At 31.8% G+C, this 24,198-nt stretch overlaps 1 long non-coding RNA gene across 1 annotated transcript in view; it reads left to right on the forward strand.

The window, feature by feature from the left end:
* The window catches only part of LOC143200023 (uncharacterized), a 207,424-nt gene that overhangs the window by 105,585 nt on the left and 77,641 nt on the right, over window positions 1-24,198 (forward strand). The window contains exon 3 of the long non-coding RNA XR_013006602.1: window positions 5,293-5,337. This is a non-coding gene — a long non-coding RNA (uncharacterized LOC143200023). The remainder of the gene's footprint in view (window positions 1-5,292; window positions 5,338-24,198) is intronic.

Raw genomic sequence — 24,198 nt, forward strand, 5'->3', positions numbered from 1 at the left:
GTTAATCATATTTTTTCGCCAAATTAGTTTTTTTTATTCAACATAATTCCCTTCAAGGGTGATACACTGATTATAGCGACCCTCCAACTTTTCAATACCATTTTTGTAGTACGATTTGCCTTTTGCTTCAAAATAGGACTCAGTTTCGGTGATCACCTCTTCGACGAAGATTTCTTTCCAGCGAGCATTTTTTTTGAGATCTGAGAACAGGAAATAATCTCTGGGGGCCAGATCTGGAGAATAGGATGGATGAGGATGCAATTCGAAGCCCAATTCATGGATTTTTGCAATCGTTTTCATCGACTTGTGACATGGTGCATTATTTTGGTGAAGCAGCACTTTCTTTTTCTTCAAATGCGGCCGTTTTTCGGCGATTTCGTCCTTCAAACGGTCCAATAACGTTATGATATAGTCACTGTTGATGGTCCTTCCTTTTTCAAGGTATTCAATGAAAATTATTGCATGCGCATCTCAAGATACAGACGTCATAACCTTAACAGCCGACTGTTGCATTTTCCCACGCTTTGGAGCGGCTTCATCGTGTGCAATCCATTCGGATGACTGTCGATTGGACTTCGGAGTGAAATTATGGAGCCATGATTCATCCATTGTCACATATCGACGCAAAAACTCGGGTTTATTACGCTTGATCATCTTCTAACACTGCTCCAAATCATTAACGCATCGTTGTTTTTGGTCAAAAGTGAGCTTGCGCGGCATCCACTTTGCACAGAGCTTTCTCATACCCAAATATTCGTGAATAATATGATGGAGTGAAATTATGGAACCATGTTTCATCTATTGTCACACGCAAAAACTCGTGTTTATTACGCTTGATCATCTTCAAGCACTACTCCGGATCATCAACTCGTCGTTGTTTTTGGTCAAAAGTGAGCTCGTGCGGCACCCACTTTGCACAGAGCTTTCCCATAGCAAATATTCGTAAATGATATGATGTACACGTTCAGTTTATATCTTTAGAGCGTCTGATATTTCATTTAATTTTAATTTATTGTCATTCAAAATCATTTTGTGGATTTTTTAAATGTTTTCGTCGGTAACAATATTTTGGGCATTCAATGCGTTCACCGTCTTCGCTGCTCATTTCACCACTTCTAAACTTAGCATACCAATCCTTGGTGTTGATTTTGCAGTGTCTGACTCAGCATCAAGCCAAGTTTTTGCTTCAATTGTATTGTTTCCTTTCAAAAAGCAATATTTTATCAGCACGCGAAATTCCTTTTTATCTATTTTTTTCACAATAACAAAAGATGCTTCACACAAAATGCTATCCGACAGCTGTCAAATTTATACACGCATCTTTTGAGGGTTAGGGGTATTCATATATGTCAGGCCGGAGTCTTTTCGATTGACCTGTTAGTGATCAACTAAGATTACAGATATCTAGGAATTTTTCTTTCATATTGTTCATAAAGCCTATATCTAAGGTTTTAGACCAAAATTTAATTATATTTTTTTAAATTTATAAACACGGCACAATTTTCTCACATAATTTAACTATACGTATATTAATTCAAAATTTCTGCTTTTGCAACCTTCGCTGGCCTTTAAGTTTTTGTGACTATCCTCATTTCTAATATACTATGGGGGTTAACAAAGCCACGAAGATCTCTTGTTTTGGAAATCGTAGGCCCATATATGCTTCACACTTTGTTTTTGTAACCATTTATTTTGATGTGATAATTCATATTATCATCCAAGTAACCATCACAGTTTTGTTTAGGCTTATACAAAATTTTACTCGTTTCATTTTTAACATTTGGGCTTGGCATCCAGTATCATACTCAAATATCTTGTTTTTATCTCATATGGAATCACACTAAACCAAATTATCTGTAGGTGGTCCACTTTTTGTATGAGATATATGTAGACTTGTAGTAGTATTTCATATCGTTTGTAATTTCTTAGTCCAATCAGCTATGTTAATAAACAGGCCATTGTATTTTATTTTCCTATTGTTCTATAAAGCTAGTATTGCTAATATATTTAGTATAGGTATATAATAGATATATTTGAAAATAATTATTTGTATATTAATAATAGGTGTATTTTTCTGTACAAACTTCACACAAACTAGGTACCCATCTTTTAATGCAGTCATCACACAACTACCCAAGACCACACAGTTTGGTTTTCTAGAGGCTGCGTCCTAGTTCAGCGTTGTTTGGTATTTTTTCTTATGTCTTGTTGCGAATTTCCTAATTTCCTATATGACAGTGGGAATCCGATGGTCTCGGTGTAAGTAATTGTTCCTGTAGTATCTGGGTGCATCCACAATACCTTTCAGATATGTATTCTAGAAGTATTTAATATTATTCGCCATTTCCTAGTCCACTTGGCAATGCTAATAAACAATTTTTATTGTATAAAGTTAATATTGAAATATCACTAGCAAATGTGGCCATTAATCTTTCAACAATATAATCACTGAAGTGTAATCACACACACGGAGTAAATACAGTATTTCTTCAAGAATACTACCTTGTGGTACACCCGCCTACATCGGTTACATATAGGAACAAATTTCCTCTTTTTAAAATTTTGCCCAGTTACACCCGTAATATGATGAGATACATTGCTCCACAATATCTCCGCATTTGGCACATGCGCACTCTCAGCATATAATAAACCACAAAAAAGAATAAACTCTATTGTCTTCTTTTTCTAACGGCGGTCCATTCTATTCGGGTCGGTCGGTACGGTCGATCATATCAAAACAACAAAAAAAGGATATTTAGATTTTGTCCTACATTAATAATTCTATAGTAATAATAATTAAATTGATACCTTATTCTTGGTGGTTTAACATACATTGGTTTTAAAATATGTAAGAACACGGGGAAGTGTAGAATGTAAGGTTAAATGTTTAAAAGGTTTAAAATCTAAACAGCGTCAATTTTATTTATGGTGGGAATTTTAGCTGCCAAATTTATAACACTTTATTTTTAACGACCTGGAATAAATACCAACATATGCCACAATTTAATAGTAACAAGAAGAGAGAAAAAAATTATTCTTGTTGTGTTGGAGGTAATCAAATCATAAATGAGGTTTGTCTATCAAGAATAGTAGCAAAAACTGTAGTAACTGGTAGGAAGTAGAATTTGTTGAGAGTAAAAGTCTAAGAATGTGAAATTCAGAGAATCAGAGAAGAAGGAATTAGACAACATTTTGCTAAGATATAAGAACAGTCCACAGTGATACTTTGAAATAATTAAATTTGCTAAAAAAAAGTAGACCTGGATCAAATAAACAAAATAAAAAACTATCAACGACACCCTAATGATCTAATGACAAGGAAAATACAATACATTATTATATAAGAGTATAGATAAATAAATTATTGTTTTGTGAAAATTATGATGTATTATCTGAGATGTCTCAGCTTTAAAGTACGATCATCCATTCATTTTAGGCTAGTAAATGTACAATATGTTAATCGAAATCTCGAGGTAGTCAATGCATTAATGGGGTTGTGGATCAAGAATAGTAGCGATAAGATTTAGATATTTTTAGGCAAATTTTACTGCTTTCGTATATAGTGGTGGGTTTTTTCGTTTGGTTTTAACTATATTGGCTGTGTTAGAGGTTTATTTAATGTTAATGTTTATTTATATGATTCTTGGAGTTCTTGTTAATTGTTCAAATATGTAAATTAATTTGAATATGGTGTTTTTATAAAAATAGAAAGGTATATAGGAATTACTTTTATTATATCATTTTATTCAATAATTTTTTCAATAAAATATGTTATTTCAAAAATTTTTCAATGTTTATTTCTTTCCTTATAAATAGTTACATTATATAGTCGACATTAAATCAATTATTTATCATATTTGTGTATTTTTATTTATAAAAAATAATAATATTGTGTAATATGATATTTTTATTAATATTATGTTTTTATAAAAATAGAATAGCCGGGCATTATATTTTTATTAGTTCGTTATATTTCAATATTTTATTAAATAAAATGTGTTATTTCCAAATTTGACCCTTTTTATTTACTTCCTGAACCTATATATTTACCTGCTTTATATATTCGACATTAAATCTAACAATCGCGATAAGAAATAAGTAAATAAATCTGCATATACGTATGCGCCAAACTCGAATTCTTTGTTATAAATTGAATGGATCCAATATGCGCATGCGCCAAATCAGGAGATGTTATGAAGCAATGTATCCTAATATGATGTACTCGTCATCTATTAAGTCTTCGACTTTATTTTTAAATCCAAATAGTTGATCCCGGCTCAGAGTTGCTTTTCTTCAGTAATTAGTTTGAGTCGTTTTAAGAACAATTTCTAGACAAAAAGGTGCAAATAATGTTTGAGGAAATATTTACACACTATGCCAAATAGAACCATTTTTATACTTTCTTTAAGTACAGCCCTTCTAATGGTTAAGTTCAAATTTCAAAATATTATAAAGAATAAAAAGGCTTTATTGTGTTAGTTCCGGCTCAGTGACCCCAATTTTTTTTGACTACCCATATCATTCTAAATAAGAATCGCTGAAGAATGTTGCATTTAGACCAAGTTACCTATATTATTTTTACAAATTATAATCATTTTTTTCTAAAGATGCCTCTAATTGTAAGCATGCAAATAAAATTATTCCTTCACAATTAAATGAAATATTGACATAAGTATGCCTGAAACGGCTGTATGTTTACATATGCTAATAGGACTCACTTGAAATAGTAGACCTAATGCATTTAACGTGCAATCAAAATTTAAAATATGAGCTTTCCCAATGGATACCCTATATTTGCTTGTTTTCTTAATACATAATTTTGAACATAATTGATACTCCATACCACTTATTATTTGTTAATATCGCTCATTCGTTTACAGCATTATACTTATGACAACTTGACCGCGTATATTCTATTTAAACTCTGTTGTGAAACTATTATAAATGAGCACATTGTATATGCTCTCAAGTCAAATCAAGCGCCAAGTCATATGCCTCTTCTGTCACAGCTGCAGCATGAAGAATTTGATTTCGTCTAATCGTAGAGTAAATTTTGTTTAATTTAAAAAATACTGAAAATTATTAATTAATAAAAATATTAAATAAACAAAGGTAAGGCAACCAGTAGAGGGAGACAGAAATAAGGAGCATAGGCACTTCTAAATCAATATCTTGTTGGAAGTTATTATAAAATCAAATTGTAGTTTAATTAGCAATGAGTAGTAACAATATTTTAATATATAAAAAAATGAATAGTTTAGGAAAATTTGCTAATAAGGAAATTTGTTTTAGATAGGGGAAGTCGAAATCTACATCAATCTCGCCCACTTAGAAGAGGTAAGTACTAACAAATACTAGAAAGCTTTTTTTTTTTTTTTCTTAACTTTCCTTGATATTGGTATTGTATACCATTGATAACCTCGGGGGTCTTCCATATGAGTCAATAAAACAAAAAAACTCGTGAAGTATGTCCCACGTAATATTGTAGAAGCAATTGTCAAAGATGACAGTATTATGGTTCAAAATTTTAACAATTTACTTGTTCGACTGAACTTATAACCCCATAAAACCCATTAGCAATCGCCAGAGAGTGGCTCTAATAACCTCCTCGATCTGTTTTCGGTTTCAACAAAAAGAAAACAGCGGTTGTTTATGGATACGAGATCATAAATACGACGCGTTCATTTGCAACTTTTATCGATTTCGGAACCGGCAAAAAAAAACACGAAGAACGATACTCGAGAATAACAAAACACCACTTCGTATCAGAAAATATCGGAATAAATTCGAGAAATGGCCGGACGACCAATTGATTCATGACGATCGTTTCGATGCCGGCTCAGAAGGACCGTTTCGACTGAGCAACGGCATCATTAACAAAACATTCAAAATGAAGCAACAGCCATTCGGCGAACGATTATCGTGGTTGTGTGGGTAATTTAAATTGAGAATAACGTGTCCGCTCGCTGCCCCATCCGACCAGCATGCGGTCGGAGGCATGTGGGACCATCGAGAAGAAGGTTTTCTTTTTTCTCGATGTGTATCGTTTAATGCTGCTTATCCCTATCGGCGTACCTTTTTGTGTGCGAGTGTGTGAGTGCGTCGCGTTACTGGTCAGGTATAATAGTTTCCTTTCGATGGAGCAGTTTGATACCGCCCATCGGAAAGAGCTGCTCTCTGCGGGTTTTAATTATATAGCATACATCAGACACGAATGTGCTCTTTATATAATATCATTATCAACTTATAAACACTGAAGCTTAACAGTTAATGTAGCTTTTGATTAGAGAGTGAAATGTTGATATCTTTGAAAATAATTATTTTTATACAAATAGTAGGAGTATGAAATTAAAAAGAAATCCATTATTTCAGCATGAAAATTGATTTATTTGCTATATTTAAAAGGCTTTATTTAACATACATAGAATGGTCACATTCAAAGTTTAAATAAATCCATCAGGACTCTTCCATAGGAACCCTTGTTGATATTGTCAAAAATAGAAGAAATAGTCAATAAGTAGATTTCTACAAGCCTCTGAGGCAATTTTTTTACCAGCAAATATGTATATTTAAAATACATTTTGTACCAGGTAAAAACTGAAAAATCGAAAAGCTCCCGTACGCTGGTTTGTGACCTAGCGTTTCCTTGACGAAATACAATTCCGGTCCAACTTGTGTGCTTCCTTCAAACGACCCAGTTTTTCAAAATAAAGATTCGGATTAAGAGCTTGGTCGTAGTTAACAGCTCATAGTATATAATTATTTGCCAATCACACTAAACACACTGTAAAATGTTCGGGGCAACGATTCATAGTTCTTCATGAAAATTCGGTCCATGGTGCTTTTTTTTTGGTTTAACTTGTGTGGCATACATACGTCCAACCACTTTTTGTAAACTGTACTAAATGGTTCCAAATAAACAGTGCTTATTTGATGATCGACTTTTGCCATTTCAATAATTGGCCTTCCATTACGTGTTGTAACTTTAACATTGAATTTACTGGAATGCAATCGACGAATTCAAATATGGTATTGATTGATTGTTACAATATCAGAACCATAAATACTTTTCATTTTCAGTCATGTCATATTTTCACCTATATCGGAGAAAAAAACGTAAAATATAATGCATTTCTCTTTCTGGTGTTTTTTTATGTGATTTAACAAAGCTAAGACAACCATTGGTAAATCTGTCAAATGAGTTTTTCTCTTCAAAATTATCAGCTTTTTCTTGAATTGGGTGACAACTTCAGCTCTTGCAGCACTAAGTGCAAGTTTTTAAAGCCATATAGTGAAAAAATACTGCATTTTTTCTTACTAGACTTAATATAATGGACTCAAGACATAACCGTTACGCAGGTTATCTGCTAACTTGGTCATCCTGCTGAGGACATTGAAAACTTATAGCTGCTACATAATAAAACCGTTTCAACTACTTTTAAATTCATGTTTATATTTAAATTTCTTCAATAAATTTCCTTAAGCTATTAAAAATTATTATTCATATCAGTAACTGATCCCTTTTTAGTTTATATGAACATTATGTTATATCCACTTTCATTTGCAACGCGTAATTTTAGCTTCCATAAGTAAGGTTAGTTTTAACATGATAAGTTTTATTTCTCCACTATGGTTTTACTTATTTTCATGTTTCGCATAGTCTTATCCAATTTTGTTGACCTGGATAATATTTGATGAATAAGAACGTAACTTAATACAAGATTCCCAACGTTTGTGATTTGTTTTCTTTTTCAACCAATGACTACAGCTGTAAAATGAATATCATATTTTAAAATTTTATTATTGTTTTAATGGAGCCAGAATTACCATTCCATATTATTAAATTAGTTGTTTTCATTTATACGAATCACTTTCACTGTTGTTTATCATTTGTTTCTCTTATTGTCGGTTTCTTTCTATCCATGGGTGTTGCATTCGAAAGTGTTTGCAGTGCTTTCTATCTCTCCCATCATATCTTTTTATCTCAAAATTAATTAATTAATCTTTATTATTAAGGAATATAGACAAAAAACAGATAAATTTAAATATAACTTGAACTGTAGTTATAAAATCTAAAGTTATTAAACAGACAACATATTTTCTGTCAAACGCAAGCCTATGTAAAATGTTACAACCAATAATGTCAGTTTTCGAGTGCGAATTGAACCACCAATGAATATTATTGTCTTTCTGTCACCAAGCCAAACTGTAAGAAATAACATTTAGGGTAATTTCTTATTCATATTTACTTAAAGTTGCACAAATAATTATGCTAAAAAACCTGACAAACCTGCAGAACAAGTTGAATCTTACAGGACTATTTCTCTACTACCTGCAATATCAAAGCTATTTCAGAAACTGATATTTAAACGTATTAAACATTTGGTAACAATACCAGATTTCCAGTTTGGTTTTCGAAATCACCATTCAACAAACGATCAAGTGCACAGAGTAACTGCGGCTATTGAAAGAACGTTTGAGGAAAAGAAATACTGCCCTGCAATATTCCTGGATGTCTCACAAGCCTTTGATCGAGTTTGGAATTTGGGATTCATCTGTAAGTTGAGCAAATTGTTACCTCGTAACTATTATCAATTACTGGAGTCATATTTATTCGGAAGAAAATTTAAAGTATCGCACGAACTGGCGTTCTCGACATTTAAAAATATTTCGGCTGGAGTTCCACAAGGTAGCGTCTTAGGATATCTCCTGTATCTGCTCTACACTACTGACATTCCAACAACAAAAGAAACACTTCTTGTAACCTTTGCTGATGACACAATTATTATGGCAAAAGATATATCTCTGCCTAGGGTAATAGAAAAAGTACAAGTGGTACTCAACAAAAATCTAAAAATGAACGAAAGATTGGAAAATTCAACTTAATAGCTCCATATCTGTCCACGTTAATTTTGCATTGAGGCGAAATAATAAAAATTTGATTATATCACTCCATGGATGCCCGATTCATCAAGCAAAATCAGCTTAATACCCTGGAATCTATCTTGACGGTAGATTATATTGGAAGCATCACGTTAGTCAAAAAGCAAAACACATTAGAACCAAAGTAAAACAACTACACTGGTTAGCCGGAAGATATTCTCAACTTGATCTAAAATCAAAGAGGTTGATCTATAATACAATTATAAAGCCATTTTGGACCTATGGGGTGAAAATATGCGGTTGCACTAAAAATTCAAATCAACTAGTCACGCAACGCTGTCAAAACAAGGTTCTTCGATTGATTACCAATGCCTATCACTATGTAACCAATGCAGAACTGTACGATGACCTGGAAATCAAATGGATTTGCGAAGTTATCCAAGATTTCGCCTTGAAACACGAAAGTACATTACTAAATCATACTAACGTGGAAGCAGTACAACTGCTGGACAGCGCGCAGGATGTCAGGAGATTGAAGCGAACAAAACCATACGAACTTATATAAAGTGTATTCATTTATTGCAAACTATAGCTATAAGTTAATAATTAATAAATAATTATAATTTTATAATTGAGTAATTCATACTGATGTATTTTCTTGCACTCGTCTTGCTTGTTAATTAATCCAAGTACATAAGGAAAAGTAGTAATAAATTAATTTTCAATTAATATTATACTAAGCGCATCTAATAAAGATGTTATAAAAAAAATATTTGCTTTATTTTACATTGTAGTTGTTTAAGTTTTGATACGTAGTATTAATTATTTACCCTTTGGTGGTTTAGTTATAATATTTTATTTCAAGATCAGGTAGTGTGATCTATCCAAATATTGCAATAGAAGTGTAATCAAAATGGCTCTTCTGTCTTGATGGGTATCGCATTAGTGATAATGGAACAAAAACTTTCATTCACAAACAAACATTTCACATGATGCTGGATCAAAACAACTTGTTTAAATTGGTGAATTTTAAGCCCTCGCCCCGTTGTCTTGTCAGAAATTGTTCAAGAAAATGTTTTTGGAAGGGAAAAGGAATTTTGCTGATTGGTGAAACAATAAACTGGAAAAATATTAATCTCTTCACATCATTTTTTTCAAAGACTAAAAATTATCCTGGCTATTTTAACTAAACAAGGAACTGATAGCTACTCTGGCGGTGTATTTTGCAGGTTTGTAGCAAAAATTATAGTGAAGCACTCTATAAATTGGCGAAATAATTATATTAGTAAAAAATATCTTTAGTTAATTAATAATTCAATATTATTACAACGATTTATTGCTAACTAAGTTCTATATATCCAGGTAGTAAATAATAATAAATAACATAAAATCAAAACTGTTGTTGGTACATCAGTAATTAAAAAAAAAAGAATAATAAATCCTTAAAAGAATACAATTTTGCATCTATTTTAATAGTTTTATTCAATTATACAGTTTTTAAAATACTATTTCGACTAACATTAAGGCATGTATTTATAATACACAAAATACTTCTTAAGGTTTTTAAAAAATTGCATTGGCGGTTTACCCTTGATGTATATATAAACCTAAATAATTGCACAGTTGTCTAAGAACGATAATCTGGGTAATACTTCGGCATCATAACGGTTGTTCCGAACAACATTGCAATGGAAATGTGGAAAATCCGTATCCGAGACGACGTCTGACACCCTTCCGAAACATAAGCCGAAACTTTCCCTGAACGATGAGGAGGAGCGTTTTAAGGCGGGCGGGTAAGACCGCGCTCCGTGGGAATGGGTCGGTATCAGCGCGCACCAGGTCTCCTCGTTCGCCAGCTTCTCGGTTTCCTAATGAAACGACCGTTTTAATTAACCATCTAAATTATATCCTAAATTAAATTCCGCTATGGTTTATCTGAAAATGCCGGCTCCGAACTTGGACCGTACGTCTTGTCAGCGCTTAGAATGGCTACGAATTTTCGGTGGGTGGGCGAGTGGGGAGAACTGAACATGTCGCTACGTCTTTGGGTTTAAACAAGAAGTTTCGCCATTAACTTTGATTAATTGATACTAGACTTGCTTTTCAGACAGGTTAATGACAATATCATTAATTTGTATGTATAAGCCAATATCTTCAAGATTATATTTACAAATAATAAAGCTGATGTCATAGTATGATACAAAATAGTAAAGACCACATCAAAGTTATTTTAAACTAAATTTGTATGTATTCTTTTATCACTTTAATTCAAATTCAATTGTAAATTGCTATTGAATAGACATAATTAAAACTATGGCGATTAAAGCAAATAGTGGCAGATATATTTGAAATTGCAATTGCTAATAACTAGGAGTTACTTCAACTAATAAGGAAAACGAACTATAAAGGGTAGGTTGAAAATTATCAATATTAGAAAGAAAAATAAGCAAACAAATGCACTGGGCCTTCACTGAGTGTAGCTTAGAAACAAGGCCCAGCAGCAGAACAAAGAATTACGTAATTAAAAGTACTAAAATTATGCTAAACCTTTAAGATTAAGTTTTTGGTAAATATAAATATATCGGCCAAAAAATGTCACCCTAAAATATCGGTATTTTTTCGATATCTATCCCTAGTCCAGGCCCCCTCCAATCATAACATCACTGATTACATAAGTATTTAGAGTTTTCATTCGATGAATAATAACGAGTGCAAATTCGCAACAATAGCAGGGTGATTAGAGATCCAAGAAATTCAATAGAAAAGACATTAAAGCTATGGCAGGAGGATTAACATTAAGTCAATATTACAAAAATTTGGCAAATTAAAAACCATATAAGTGTAATTAATATTCTGACAGAAACAAAAACACAAATGGAGACATTCACCCAGGTGTGTAAAATATTCAGAAAAACACTTTAATAAAGTCTACAGGAAATTAAAATGTGAATATTGCATCGATTAATATCTAGAAATTCTAAATGATACTTAATTGCCCAAATATAAAAACAAATAAACTTACTCAAGTTAAACAATCAGAAAGAGCGACGTAGATAGAGTAACCAAAAATGTATAGTCGGTATAATGATAAACAATGACCTATACTATAATAAGATATAATTAGTATACTAATAGAAAAATATTACTGAATCGTTCTCTGAAGGTCTCCAAAGATTAGAAAACGGCGATATGATCCCAACGAAGATAAATAGTAAATAAATATGTTAAAATTAATATTTTGACATGCATATTTACACTGCATTTTTCGGATACAACAGCATCGAAATGATATACAAACCTATCTACACCTAAAATCTCTTTACACCTAAAACATATAATCAAAGACATAAGACTTATTTCGATCTAAGCTCAGATTATTCGTCAGTTTCCTTGGTTCTGAGTGAATGCTTAATAAAAAAAAAACAAAATCCAACTTTCGAACAATTAAGCCACAGCAATAAAATTTAAAAGTAAAATAATGATTATAAATAGTAAGTAAGCAGCGTGGAATAACATCCCAGAAATTTAACGGAAACTTTAAGGAATCTATTATACAAAAGGAAGATAATAATAATTTATTGATAAATGAAACAAAACATTCGCAGATATAAATTACCTGGTAGTTTATAAAACAATCAATAAAATAATTATTATATTGCATTAGATGCGATTAGAAAAAAAAAACTTCTTTAACTAGCTGATAACCATAACCTCTTTTGACTTTTCTTATGCTTCAGTTTTGGTATTAAAATGGTTTTCACGTGTTCTTTCTTTTTTCATTATTCATTCTCCAATTTCACCAATTTTGATTCACAAATTGGATACGATGATCGTATTAATTATTATTATTATTATTAATTACTATTATAGTTAAGAGAAATTACATATTTTTTTATTCTTTGTGATTCCGCAATCTTCCCTAGGCAATAGGCAATAAGTATTTCTTATGTCTATATTATATATACATGGCGTGTAGAAAATCACTTCATTAAGTATCTCATGTATAAAATATTATCTTAATCAATTAGTCTTATTCTAAAGCTTATTCTAAAGTGTATATATGTCCAGTAATCAGATCAGGTTGTGTTAAAGGTTTTAGTCTAGGCACTTCGCATATTTAGCTGATTAGCGGGTATGTTAGAATGCACTGACACTCTTTCGAAGTACTTTACACAAACACGTTGAATTACACTCGTTATAGGTTCTAGAGGAATATCGCGTTATTTGAAATATAGAACGGAGCAACAACAATGGCACTTTTGGAACTGTTGAATGATGGATATATTAGATTTGCTAGCGGTACCCCATAGTTGGATTCCTTATGACCAAACAGGCTTGAATATAGACTCATACAGCAATACCTTGTTATCTATGATAACTTGGATTTGCGCCCGATGAGCCAATACATTTGATACAATTTAAGTCCAAGTTGTTTCCGTTTAGAGAGTATGTGCTTCTTCCAGGTTAGACGTCGATCTAAGTGTATACCAAGATATTTAACATGCTCTACTTGGGGAGTTGACGATAACTTAAATTATGTAAAAATATAAATATGTCAATATTCATACATTTGATGAATAGTGGTAATTTTTGAATCCCTTTATTACGATTTTGAAATAATCCTTTTATTTATGTATATTTATATCTATATATAATATAAAAATATTATATCAATGCAACATATTGCACTATAATTATCAACACCTTTAGCATACTGACGCCAAGAAATTTCAAGGAAGTCTTACCTATTCCGCTTTAATTGCAAAGACGTGGCAATGTCTTGTTTCAGTAATTTGATACAGGAAAGTTGCGGTTTCCTATTCGCAATATTGAATCCGTAATATTCAAGAATTTGGGGTCTTATTTACGGCTCAATCGCTATGTGGTTATGAGGGAGTTAGGTAAACTTTCAATTAAACACTCTGTTAATTATATCCTGTATTAGATACGATTATAATAGCATTCTTCCAGTTGCGGTTTTAGGTTCGTTATTTTTATTTCAATAAATTAACGAATATAAATTATTTGATCTATAATGGAAATTTATTTTAAGTAAAGGCAATTTTAATTTTGCTTACTAGCATAAGGTTTATATTTATTTTAGCTCACTGGTCTTCTTCTCATATTTAAAGTAAACTGAAAACTTGCAAAAACTAACATTAATATAATAGAATAAAAAATTGTTATTTATTTAAAGTATAATAAAAAAATTCTATTCAGTATTTCTCTTAATGAGTCTGTTTTTTTTTTGGTATTAGAAAATAAGTTTGAAATTCAGTTCTAGAAATTAATAAATTTAAAGAAATCGCAATTGAAATTATTAATACCTCTAGTAATGCAGCCAATTATGCTGCGAGGCTCGGTTTCCCTCATTGCAAAATGACCATCAGCAATCTGAGGCACTACATTTGGCAATGCAATAACATTTTATTAAGAGTAATTGTACTGAAACATTAGATAAAATTTTAACAACAAATGTAGTAGTTCATTACTTCAATAGTCTTATGATTATGAATTTTTGGATTAACATATCCCAAGTATTCCTGTTTAATTATTGAACATACTTGCAACAATTGCATTAACAATAGTCTCCACGTGGCACATAGCATATAAACCATGACCGAAGACCCGACCACTATACATTTCTCTCTGCTACTTTTATTTACTTTTGTCTTTATTGTTTTGCTGTTTGGTGAATTATAGTTCAACTCTTAAGAGTACTTTCAAACTAAGATTTACCATCTTATGCTCCTAAATAATAATATATTTCATAAAAATTATGAAAAGATGCTCTTGCGTCTTGCTTGACTCTTAATAGCTGACTGTTCTATTTCCATGGTAACGCTTTCGATATCTTCGTGGGCCCATATTTACCTGTCTTCAAGAGTGGTAATATTCAAATATAATTCACAAATAATTTGGTAGTTCTTACTGAGCACATCTAATATTCATTGGCGAATTATAATATGCTTTGTTCTTGGTTATAAATCAGATGATGGAATAACAATTAATACAGATTGAGAAATTGAACTTAAATATTTGATATTGTTGCAATATATCAATTTGCCTGGATCGAGGAATCATTGTGCAATTCTAAAGGTTTGGTTTGGTTTGATTATATGTATGTTAGTTAATAAAAGTATTAATATGCAGAGCTAATACTTTATGTACAACCATGTGACAGATGTGGACTTTAAAGGTTATAGCAAAAGCAAAATTGTCTATCGTTTTATACCATATTACGTCGTTTTATCCTCGTCCACATGTTAACTTGGATCAAATTAAATCGGTAATCATCGTGGTGTGTATTAGAATGGAAATGCTTTTATTAATGATCAGTGAATATTATATATTATAATGATTTAATGAAACAGTAACTTTTTGTGGATGCGTTGGGTTTCGTCTCAGTAGGCGTCGTTCTAGATGCAACAGTTATATTTGTTAACATAACAAGATGATTTATTGTACTGATAAGATTTAATTCTTAACGAGTGCTCATTTTTAAAATAAAGTTAATATTATTTAGACGTGTTGCTCAATCGCAGAACTTGTTATAATATGTTTTACTTATACTTTTTTTATTCTATTTTATACGTTTTACTGTTGAACTGCAATGGCAACGCTTATCAATTTCCGCATCGCCGGCTTGGTGGCGATGGGACGGTTCTTCTGCTGTTGCGATAGCCGCCGGTTCGAATCCTGCTGAGGCATGGTCGTAAATTTATGTTTGTGATTTTTTGCTCACGCCAGTAACTGGGTAAGACCGGATGTCTTCTGGGGTGATTTCTAAAGTTGGTCACTCGCCAGTCGGTATATATATATATATATATATATATATATATATATATATATATATATATATATATATATATGTATATATATATATATATATATATATATATATATATATATATATATATATATAATATATATATTATTCCGCATCCTTATTGTCCATAAGTTACATTTTTAAGGAATCTAGGTATATAACTAGGTTAGTTATATACCTAAATCTAGGTATATAACTAGGAGGGGGACCCATAGGCCCTATCTCAGTCTCTGATGAAGTAATATTTAAACATATGACTGCTGCATTTTTTATTACATGCACCTCTCTACACAACACTACACAAGATCAGATGGTTCGATTCTTTTTAGTATCTATCCTCCTCTGGTGGTATTCAAAAGTTGCAATAACTCAATATTCTCATGAGAATGGAGACTTTCCTCATGCCCCTTTGCAATTCTCTTGATTTCTTGACTGAGTGTGGGTATCTGAAGGTCTCAATGTAGATGGGCAGTCCTATACTATTTTAGTGTGGTACTATTCTTTTCAAAAGGAGTTTTTCAAAAACCTTAGATTTTAGTGCTGTACTATTCTTTTCAAAAGGAGTTTTTCAAAAACCTTAGATATTACTGGCAGCAGTGATATAGGTCTATAGGCTTTTATGTCGATTGATGAGTTTCCAGGTTTTGGAATCATTATAATTTCTGCCATCTTCCAAATGCCTGGAACATATTTTAATCTAAGTGCTGTATTGATCAAGTTGGTGAGTTTCCTTGAATTCCCTTTCTTGGTAGTTGTTGCAGTAATTCTCCTGTTATTAAATCATAGCCTTGTACTTTTTTGGGATTAGTGTCAATTTGAATAACTTTGGTTAGATCTTTCGGTGTGACTAAGTCACACCTTTTCAGCTTCTATGTCCGGCAAATTGTATTCAATATTAGTTTCGCTTGGTTTGAAAGATTTTTCTAGAGATTCAGAAAATGCTTCTACATTTTGGTGATTGTCACGTGCCCAATTCCCACATAGGTCTGTTATTGATGGACTGTGTAGACATGAGCGCTTTAGAAACTTCATGGCTTTCCAGAGAGAATTATCAGTTTCTTTATCATCTGCTAAATTTCTCAGATATTTATGGATTTGTTTTTAATTTCCAGTATTTCCCTTTTTAGTCTTTGGGTTATATTGTTTAAAGTATTTTTATTTTCAGGTGTTCTCTTTTGTTGCCATTTTTTCGTAATTTTCGTTTTTCAGCTACCATTTCATTAACTTCTTTTGGATAATTAATTCCTTTAATTATACTCTTAATTTCTGGAGTATTATTCCAAGCAGCTTGTTGAATATCTGCAACGAATTTTTCAGCTTCAAAATTTAATTGTTCAATTGTCTTGAGGGGTACGTTTATTTGACTTCGTTTTTTCAATTCTTCAGCAAATCCTTCCCAGTCTGTTCTCTTATTTGTTAACGTTTGGTTTCTTTTTTTTTATTATATATTCGCTCAACATCAGAATCACTGGCGTCTTTTATATAGTTGGATGTTATGTTTCTTACTAAGAAGAAACCTAACAAGTCTGGGGTATTTAAGAGAAATGACAGAGAAACACTACTCTAGACGTTCAGGTTTGTTTTCTATCGGAACGAGCTATTGTTAGCCGAAAACTAATTATCAGAAGCCATCAACCGTAAAAGTGAATTTGCGAAGATTGCCGAACGACAATTCAAACACACCCGACCGGCACCGATTCGTACGAGCCACGGCCAGTTCGCGCCCTCAATTTTAAATAGCAATTACACTTGCAACTTTTAATCTGCATAACTCCCGACGAAACGGCCCATAAAAGTCAACGAGGAAACTCAGAAGCTCTCTATTTCGCGTCGAAAAAACGTCGATTGCAACTCCTACATTTGAATACGGGGACCGGGTTGTTCGGTGTATGGCCCTCATATCTCAGCGGTTATTGTTTGTTTTGCAGCGAGGTCCAACGTTCCGCAACGCCGTTTGTTAGCGTTAGTGTTATCGATTCGGCGTTCGCTGTAAATTTTTCGCCATTGCCGTTGTTTTTCGCTTCCAAAGATATCACTGTCTAGTTAAGGACCCTTCTCAGTCTAGACTATAAAATATGCGACGTTTTTAATCATTTTATGTCGTTATTTCCTTTTTCTCATTCGTGTTTTATATTTTCTCAACGCAAATATCTTGAATATGATCTTTGATAAAATTAACTGTTTGTTTAATTAATTTTATTACTAGCATTTATCTTTACTATATTAAGCATAACTCGATTAAATATTTCACAAAAAGGAGACCATTATTACATTAGATGTGATTAAAAAGGAATTAACATGTAAACGTGTGTGTAAAAAGGAATGTTCACGAAAACAAGACAGAGAATCTGGTGCTTTTACAGAAATATCTGATATTCATTTTCTGATAATAAAATTTCTCTAATTAATTGTTTTAATGAGTTCATTGCCAAAAGATCGGCTGTATTTCTGGACTTATCTTAGGCTTTTTATAAAATATGATAAACACTGCTTCCTCATTGACATTTTCAGTTACTAAAACCATTTCGCGAAATACACCTCAATAAAATACAACTGTGATTGAATATATGGCGTGTTAAAGAAAATGAAACAAAATCTACCCATTAACATTCACTCTGCTTAGAAGAACATACCCACCAGTGAATATCAATAATAATCAACTTCCCCAAGCTGAAGATTCTATTATGTACGACGAAGAGTTTACCGACTAAATCGAAATTATGAAAGGTTAATAAATCATTCATTTTGGTTATTGTTTTGTTAATTAATTATCTATAGTACTATTTGTAGTGTTATCCCAATACTATCCAAAGATGACAAAATGAAACAATGACATAAATACCAAAACTACAATCAATTTGTAATAAGTCTTCCAAATCGGACAGCGATTTAAGTCTGCAAAACATGAATAAATAATCATTTTTAACCGATTACGAAAAAGGAGGAGGTTCTATGTTCGACAGATACCAAGATATTTAGCATTTTCAATGGAATGCTTTTGGTCTTTTAGCTTTGGCGCCTTTTGTAAAAGGCTACGAATTAATTCCAACACCTAAATCATAGAAAAATGCTTTCATATTTCAACATGTTTTATTAAAATAATTTATTTATGAAAATGCCTGAAATTTCTAAGTCACTTTTGATGTATTTATTGTTAAAAAATGCATAGTATCAATGTAAACAATTTTTCTTTGTATAAAGTAACAGCCTTCTGTTTAGTATTATAGAGTTATTCAATATATACAGACGTCACAAAATACTTTCAGGACCACTTATAGATTTTGGTTTTCAAAGATTTAAAAGTGGTGATTTTGATAATCTAAAAGAGTAATCTACATCGATATCGAAGCAGAATATCCAAAGCCATAAAGCCTTATTGTGCATATGGTGGGATCAGAAAGTTATAGTGTGCTTTTACTGCAGATGTCTGCCGACGTCATTTGAACAAATTGAATGACGTATTGTTGCAAAAAGGCGAGCAATGCGAATGACAGACACAAAGCCATCCTCTTACTTGGAAACGCTATGTTAACGTTGCTAGAATGGTGAAATATACATTGGTGGAACTTCAATGGAAATGTACATTCAGCACTCCCAGCGTCTTTACCAGATATAGTGGCTTCTAATTATCTTGTTGTGTATTGAAGAAATCCAAATATTACTTGAGAAGATTGAATCGTTCCAAATTAACAACAATGTTTGGAGGGAAACGTTCAAATATCAAAGCACGTACGTTTTCACATATTTTTTATCTAAAATAATCAGATATTTGCATATAATTCATTTATTGGTGAGCTGATGTAGCGGAAAATTGGAAGTCATTTAGTGCAAAAGTCATTCATTTTGCTTTTTAAGCACCAACCATAGCATATAAGAACTCGTAGAAATATTGTAGACAACTGATGCTGTAGTATAATGGTTAAAGCCTTTAGCTTCCAAACAGAGGTTGCTGGTCGATTCCGGGCGGTGAAAATAACTTTTTGTTGTTGTTTAGCTAAAACGTCAAATCACCTAGGCTAGGTAGCGGACCCGGGGGCCTGAAGCGCTTCTTATCTTCAATCATTGTTTCGTATTTCTGCGTACTGTAAATCTACAATAAAATAACTCTTAAATAAAATAACTGCGTAATTTATTGAATAAATATCAAATACAAAAAGGAGAAAAATAAAATATTTTGAACAAAAAAAATTTACCGACTACAAAAAACAAATAAGGAGCTCACTAAAAATTAAAAAATTAGCAAACTAAGATGTTTTACACAAAAAAAACATTTTAATATAAAATACGTACATATAAATCGTTGTAATAACTATATAAAACTAAAAAAAGCTCTATTTAACCTATCTACGACACGTATTTTATATCCTACTAGGTACTCACAATTTAGCTTAATACCTACCTATACGTATTTATCTATTTAAAATATTATTATAACTACTACCAATTGATCATTTTGATGTCGGTGCCCAACCCAAACAATACAAAAATAATGATATAATTTTATGACATGCTAAAATTAAATTACAGACAAAATAAATCTAAATTAATATAACTGTTTGGGTTCGGCATCGACTTCAAAATAGTCAGTTTTTTAGTAGTTAAAATAATAATGTAAATAGATAAGTAGGTCTAGATAGGTATTAAGCCAAATTGTGTGTATATAGTAGAATATAATGTACGTGTAGTAGATACGTTAAATAGGGTTTATTTTTATTTTTAAATGGTTATTACAAGGATTATTTTGTACGTATTTTATAGTAAAATGTTTTTTTTTGTATTAAAATCTAAAAAATATTAAAAAGCTCTATTATTATTTAATTTTTAGTGGGTTCATTATTTATTTTTTGAAGTCGGTTCAATTTTATTGTTAAAAATAATTTTACTTGTACGCAGTCTAACATATACTGTGTATACTCTTTGTGACTGGCATTGTATATGTTCACTAGACTGTAAAAGTTGTTATCTGTCTATTCAGTCGTAATATTTAATAATTTTATAAGTTGATATACTATATAAAAGCTGTCACATTATAGCACGCGAACTAAAACAACGAATAATCAGGACTAAAACACAGCCTTCATCCGAAATTAGAAAATACAAAGGAAAATTCCCGACACGACGAAAGAAGTGGAGGAGAAGCTCCCGACAATACTTAAAAGTAGGTCGATTCCGCCCTAAAACCAATAAGATCCCATCGGTATAAAACCCGTCGTGATTTCTCGACAATCACCAGCCGAAGTACCTTGGACCGTTTTAATAAAAGTGCGGCGTACTAAAAGCGACTTAACCCCTCTGTTTATACTGTCGTTTTAATCAATTTTAAGATACTTCTTACCGATCTGTCCCCGGGCGCTTCTTTTTATCTGTACTTTCTGTGTGCTCCGACACCGATAAAATCCTTATTGGATATTGAGGGTTTGAAATTTTGTAATTTTCATTTCAGATGATACGACCTCCCCTTCGGATCAGATATCAAGACGGTTTTAAATTAATTATGAATTATCGTTGAGTAATATACTGCTACAAATAAGTATCTTATATAAGGTCGGGATATTTGTTTACTTTGCAAGTGAGTGTTATCTCGATATTAGCAATAATAGCATCCTTGACACATATATTAGCCCTAAACACTAACACCAAGGTAATTTTGATGAAATTCAAAATATACAGGGGATGTACACAATACAGTGGAAATATACAGTATTTTTGATCAATTAGTTATTAAGCCACCATTTGTTTTTAATAGAGCTGCAATTCTTCACGGAGCAATATCCGAGTTTCCAAAAGAGTAGAGCGTTCTCTTCTAAAACATCCGCCAATTTCCCAAATGATGTTGAAGAAATCTACCCTTCACCCTCTGCTCGAAAACTCCCCATAATGGTTCAATTATGTTGGCCATTCTGCTAGCCATGGAAAATGTTTGATTATATTCTGTTCCTCAACCTCTTTGGCTGTAGTGTGGCAGCGTTATCATATTGGAATATTTTTTATTACTCTTAGTACTTCCACAATCTGCCCAACGAGTGTGATTCGGAGTGTTAGTGCGAAGTACTCTGAAAAACTATTAATGCATTCCAAACTCGCCAAACTGTTAAATGTGCGCGATGATAGTGAAGTGTGTAGGCTCAAACCGCAAACTGCCATACGAACTGATTAATAGAAACATAAAGTGATATTTAATAATCTCTAGAATAAGCTGGAACAGTTTTAGAATAAGTTAGGATAGACTTTAAAATAAGTTAAAATAGTATCTATAATAAGATTTATATTATAAGTTGTACAGCAAATCACTTACTGAAGTAATCTTCTACATGTTACGATGGTTATATTATGTAACGGAAATCATACAATAATACTTATTGCCCACGGGCAGATTGTTGATGTTCTAAGAGATTAATAAAAAAAACTGATCGCCTGTATAAAATATTATTTTAATTAATTAGACTTCTTTTGAAGCTTATTCTAAAGTCTATATACGTCCAATAATCAGATCGGATGGTGTTAGACGTTATAGTCTACGCACTTCACTGTCGCTTCACATTTTTAAATGATTATCGAGTACATTGGGATGCACTGATACTTTTACGAAGTTCACACAAATACTTTGAATTATACGTTATTGGTTCTAGAGGAATATCGCGTTATATCACTTCATTTGAAACAAAGTCTGCAGCATCGACAATGGCACATAACACTTTATTTTGGTACCGTTTTATGATAGATATATTAGATTCCCATAGTTCCCCATAGTTACCCATTGTTCCCCAATTTCTCTTTGGTTTAGGTAAAGTATCAGATTCGTCAGCAGGTAAGTTGGAAAGTATTTTCCAAGTGGTCAGTAAATAAATCCGTGTTCTAACTATCTTTTTTGATCTACTCTACTTTTGAATGATGCTATGATATTGGAGTGATGCGATATGCATTGCAATGGGGCATTTCAAAGTGATGGAATTAAATTTATTCATTGGGACTTCTTTAAATTCCGTTAGCCGATATAGAGCTAAAGAATAGTAAACGTAGCTTAGCGGCTATTTTTGTTGAAATGGTAAATCCTACGTATATACAAAAAAATTAAGGATATCTAACTGAAAATATTAAATGTGTGTATTTAGAGGATTCCAAGATATCACGTCATCAATTTGAATTATAACTTAGTTAGAAGGTGTAGTAGCTTCAATAAGATTATCAGTAATATAATTTAATGTTGATCTCACTTATTGCTTTAACATCTGGAAAATTTTAAATAACATCTATTTATAATTACTTTATTATTAATATATTGTTATTAGCTATTGCTTTAGAAATTTAGCTCTAAAACTTCCTTATCTAGAAGTATCTATTGATCTTACTTGGTCTTGGTAATCTTGTAACCGTTTAAGTATATACATTTTTGACCAGAGTTTGAAACAAAAGTGACAAGATGTTATATCAAAAAGCAAAAATTGTATTGTATATTCATTCTAAAGTTAAACATTTGCTCCTTGGTAATATTTGCTAATGTTTCCTTTATAATGAGAATCAGTGAGTAGTCTGCATTGAATAAAAACAACAAGCAATATATTTTGGAACAATCCTTTCTTAAAATCTATTATTACTAGTCGTATGTGGTATAAAAATAAATCCGCAATGTCTACTTATTCCAAAAAAGAAACTATGAAGGAAACGGGCGAGGAAATATGGTTTATATATATGAGGAAAATGAAAACGGCGAGGAAAATACTATCGGATCTTTTCCTCTCGGATTGGCAGCTTCCGACAAAAACCCCAAAAAAACGATCAAGGAAGACCTCAATGAATAGTCTGACGCTATGATATTGGAGTGAGGCGATATGCATTGGAACGGGGCATTTCAAATAACTTTTTAGTTGATTTTTCAGTTGTTAAAATGGCAAATCCTACTTATATATCAAAATATTGAGCATTTCTAACCCAAAATGTTAAATGTGTATTTGGTGTGTAAGGATTCAAAGATAGCAAACCATTGGATTAGATCTTAGTTAGTAGGTGTAGAGCATCATAAGATTACAACTGGTATAATTTAATTTTGATTTCAGTTATTACTATCACGTCCGGGAATTTTTAAATAACATTTAATTATAATTATTTTATTATTAATATATTGTTATTAGCTATAGCCTTAGAAATTTAAGTCTAACCTACATATCTAGAAATATCTATTGATCTTACTTGGCCTTTGCAATTTTGTAACTAGCACTGGGAACTCTCGACTGAAAACAGTCGGTAGTCGCAAAACAGTCGAAACAGTCCATAGTCAAAAAACTAGCGACTGAAAATAGTAATTACTATTTTCAGTCAAATGCACGGTTCGACTGTTTTTTTCTGTTCATGATGTCAGACGAAGATGTACGAATCCTTTCCTGTATAAATTGTGAAAGAGTGAAAGAGAAAAGGACAGAGACAATTGCTTGGGACAGTTAATTTTATATATGATTATATTTTCCAACGGTAGTATAAGCGAGATGGAG

Source organism: Rhynchophorus ferrugineus, unplaced genomic scaffold (genome assembly GCF_030347505.1).
Source record: "Rhynchophorus ferrugineus isolate W39M unplaced genomic scaffold, kcgeb_rfMv2 rfM1, whole genome shotgun sequence".
In the NCBI taxonomy this organism is placed as follows: domain Eukaryota; kingdom Metazoa; phylum Arthropoda; class Insecta; order Coleoptera; family Curculionidae; genus Rhynchophorus; species Rhynchophorus ferrugineus.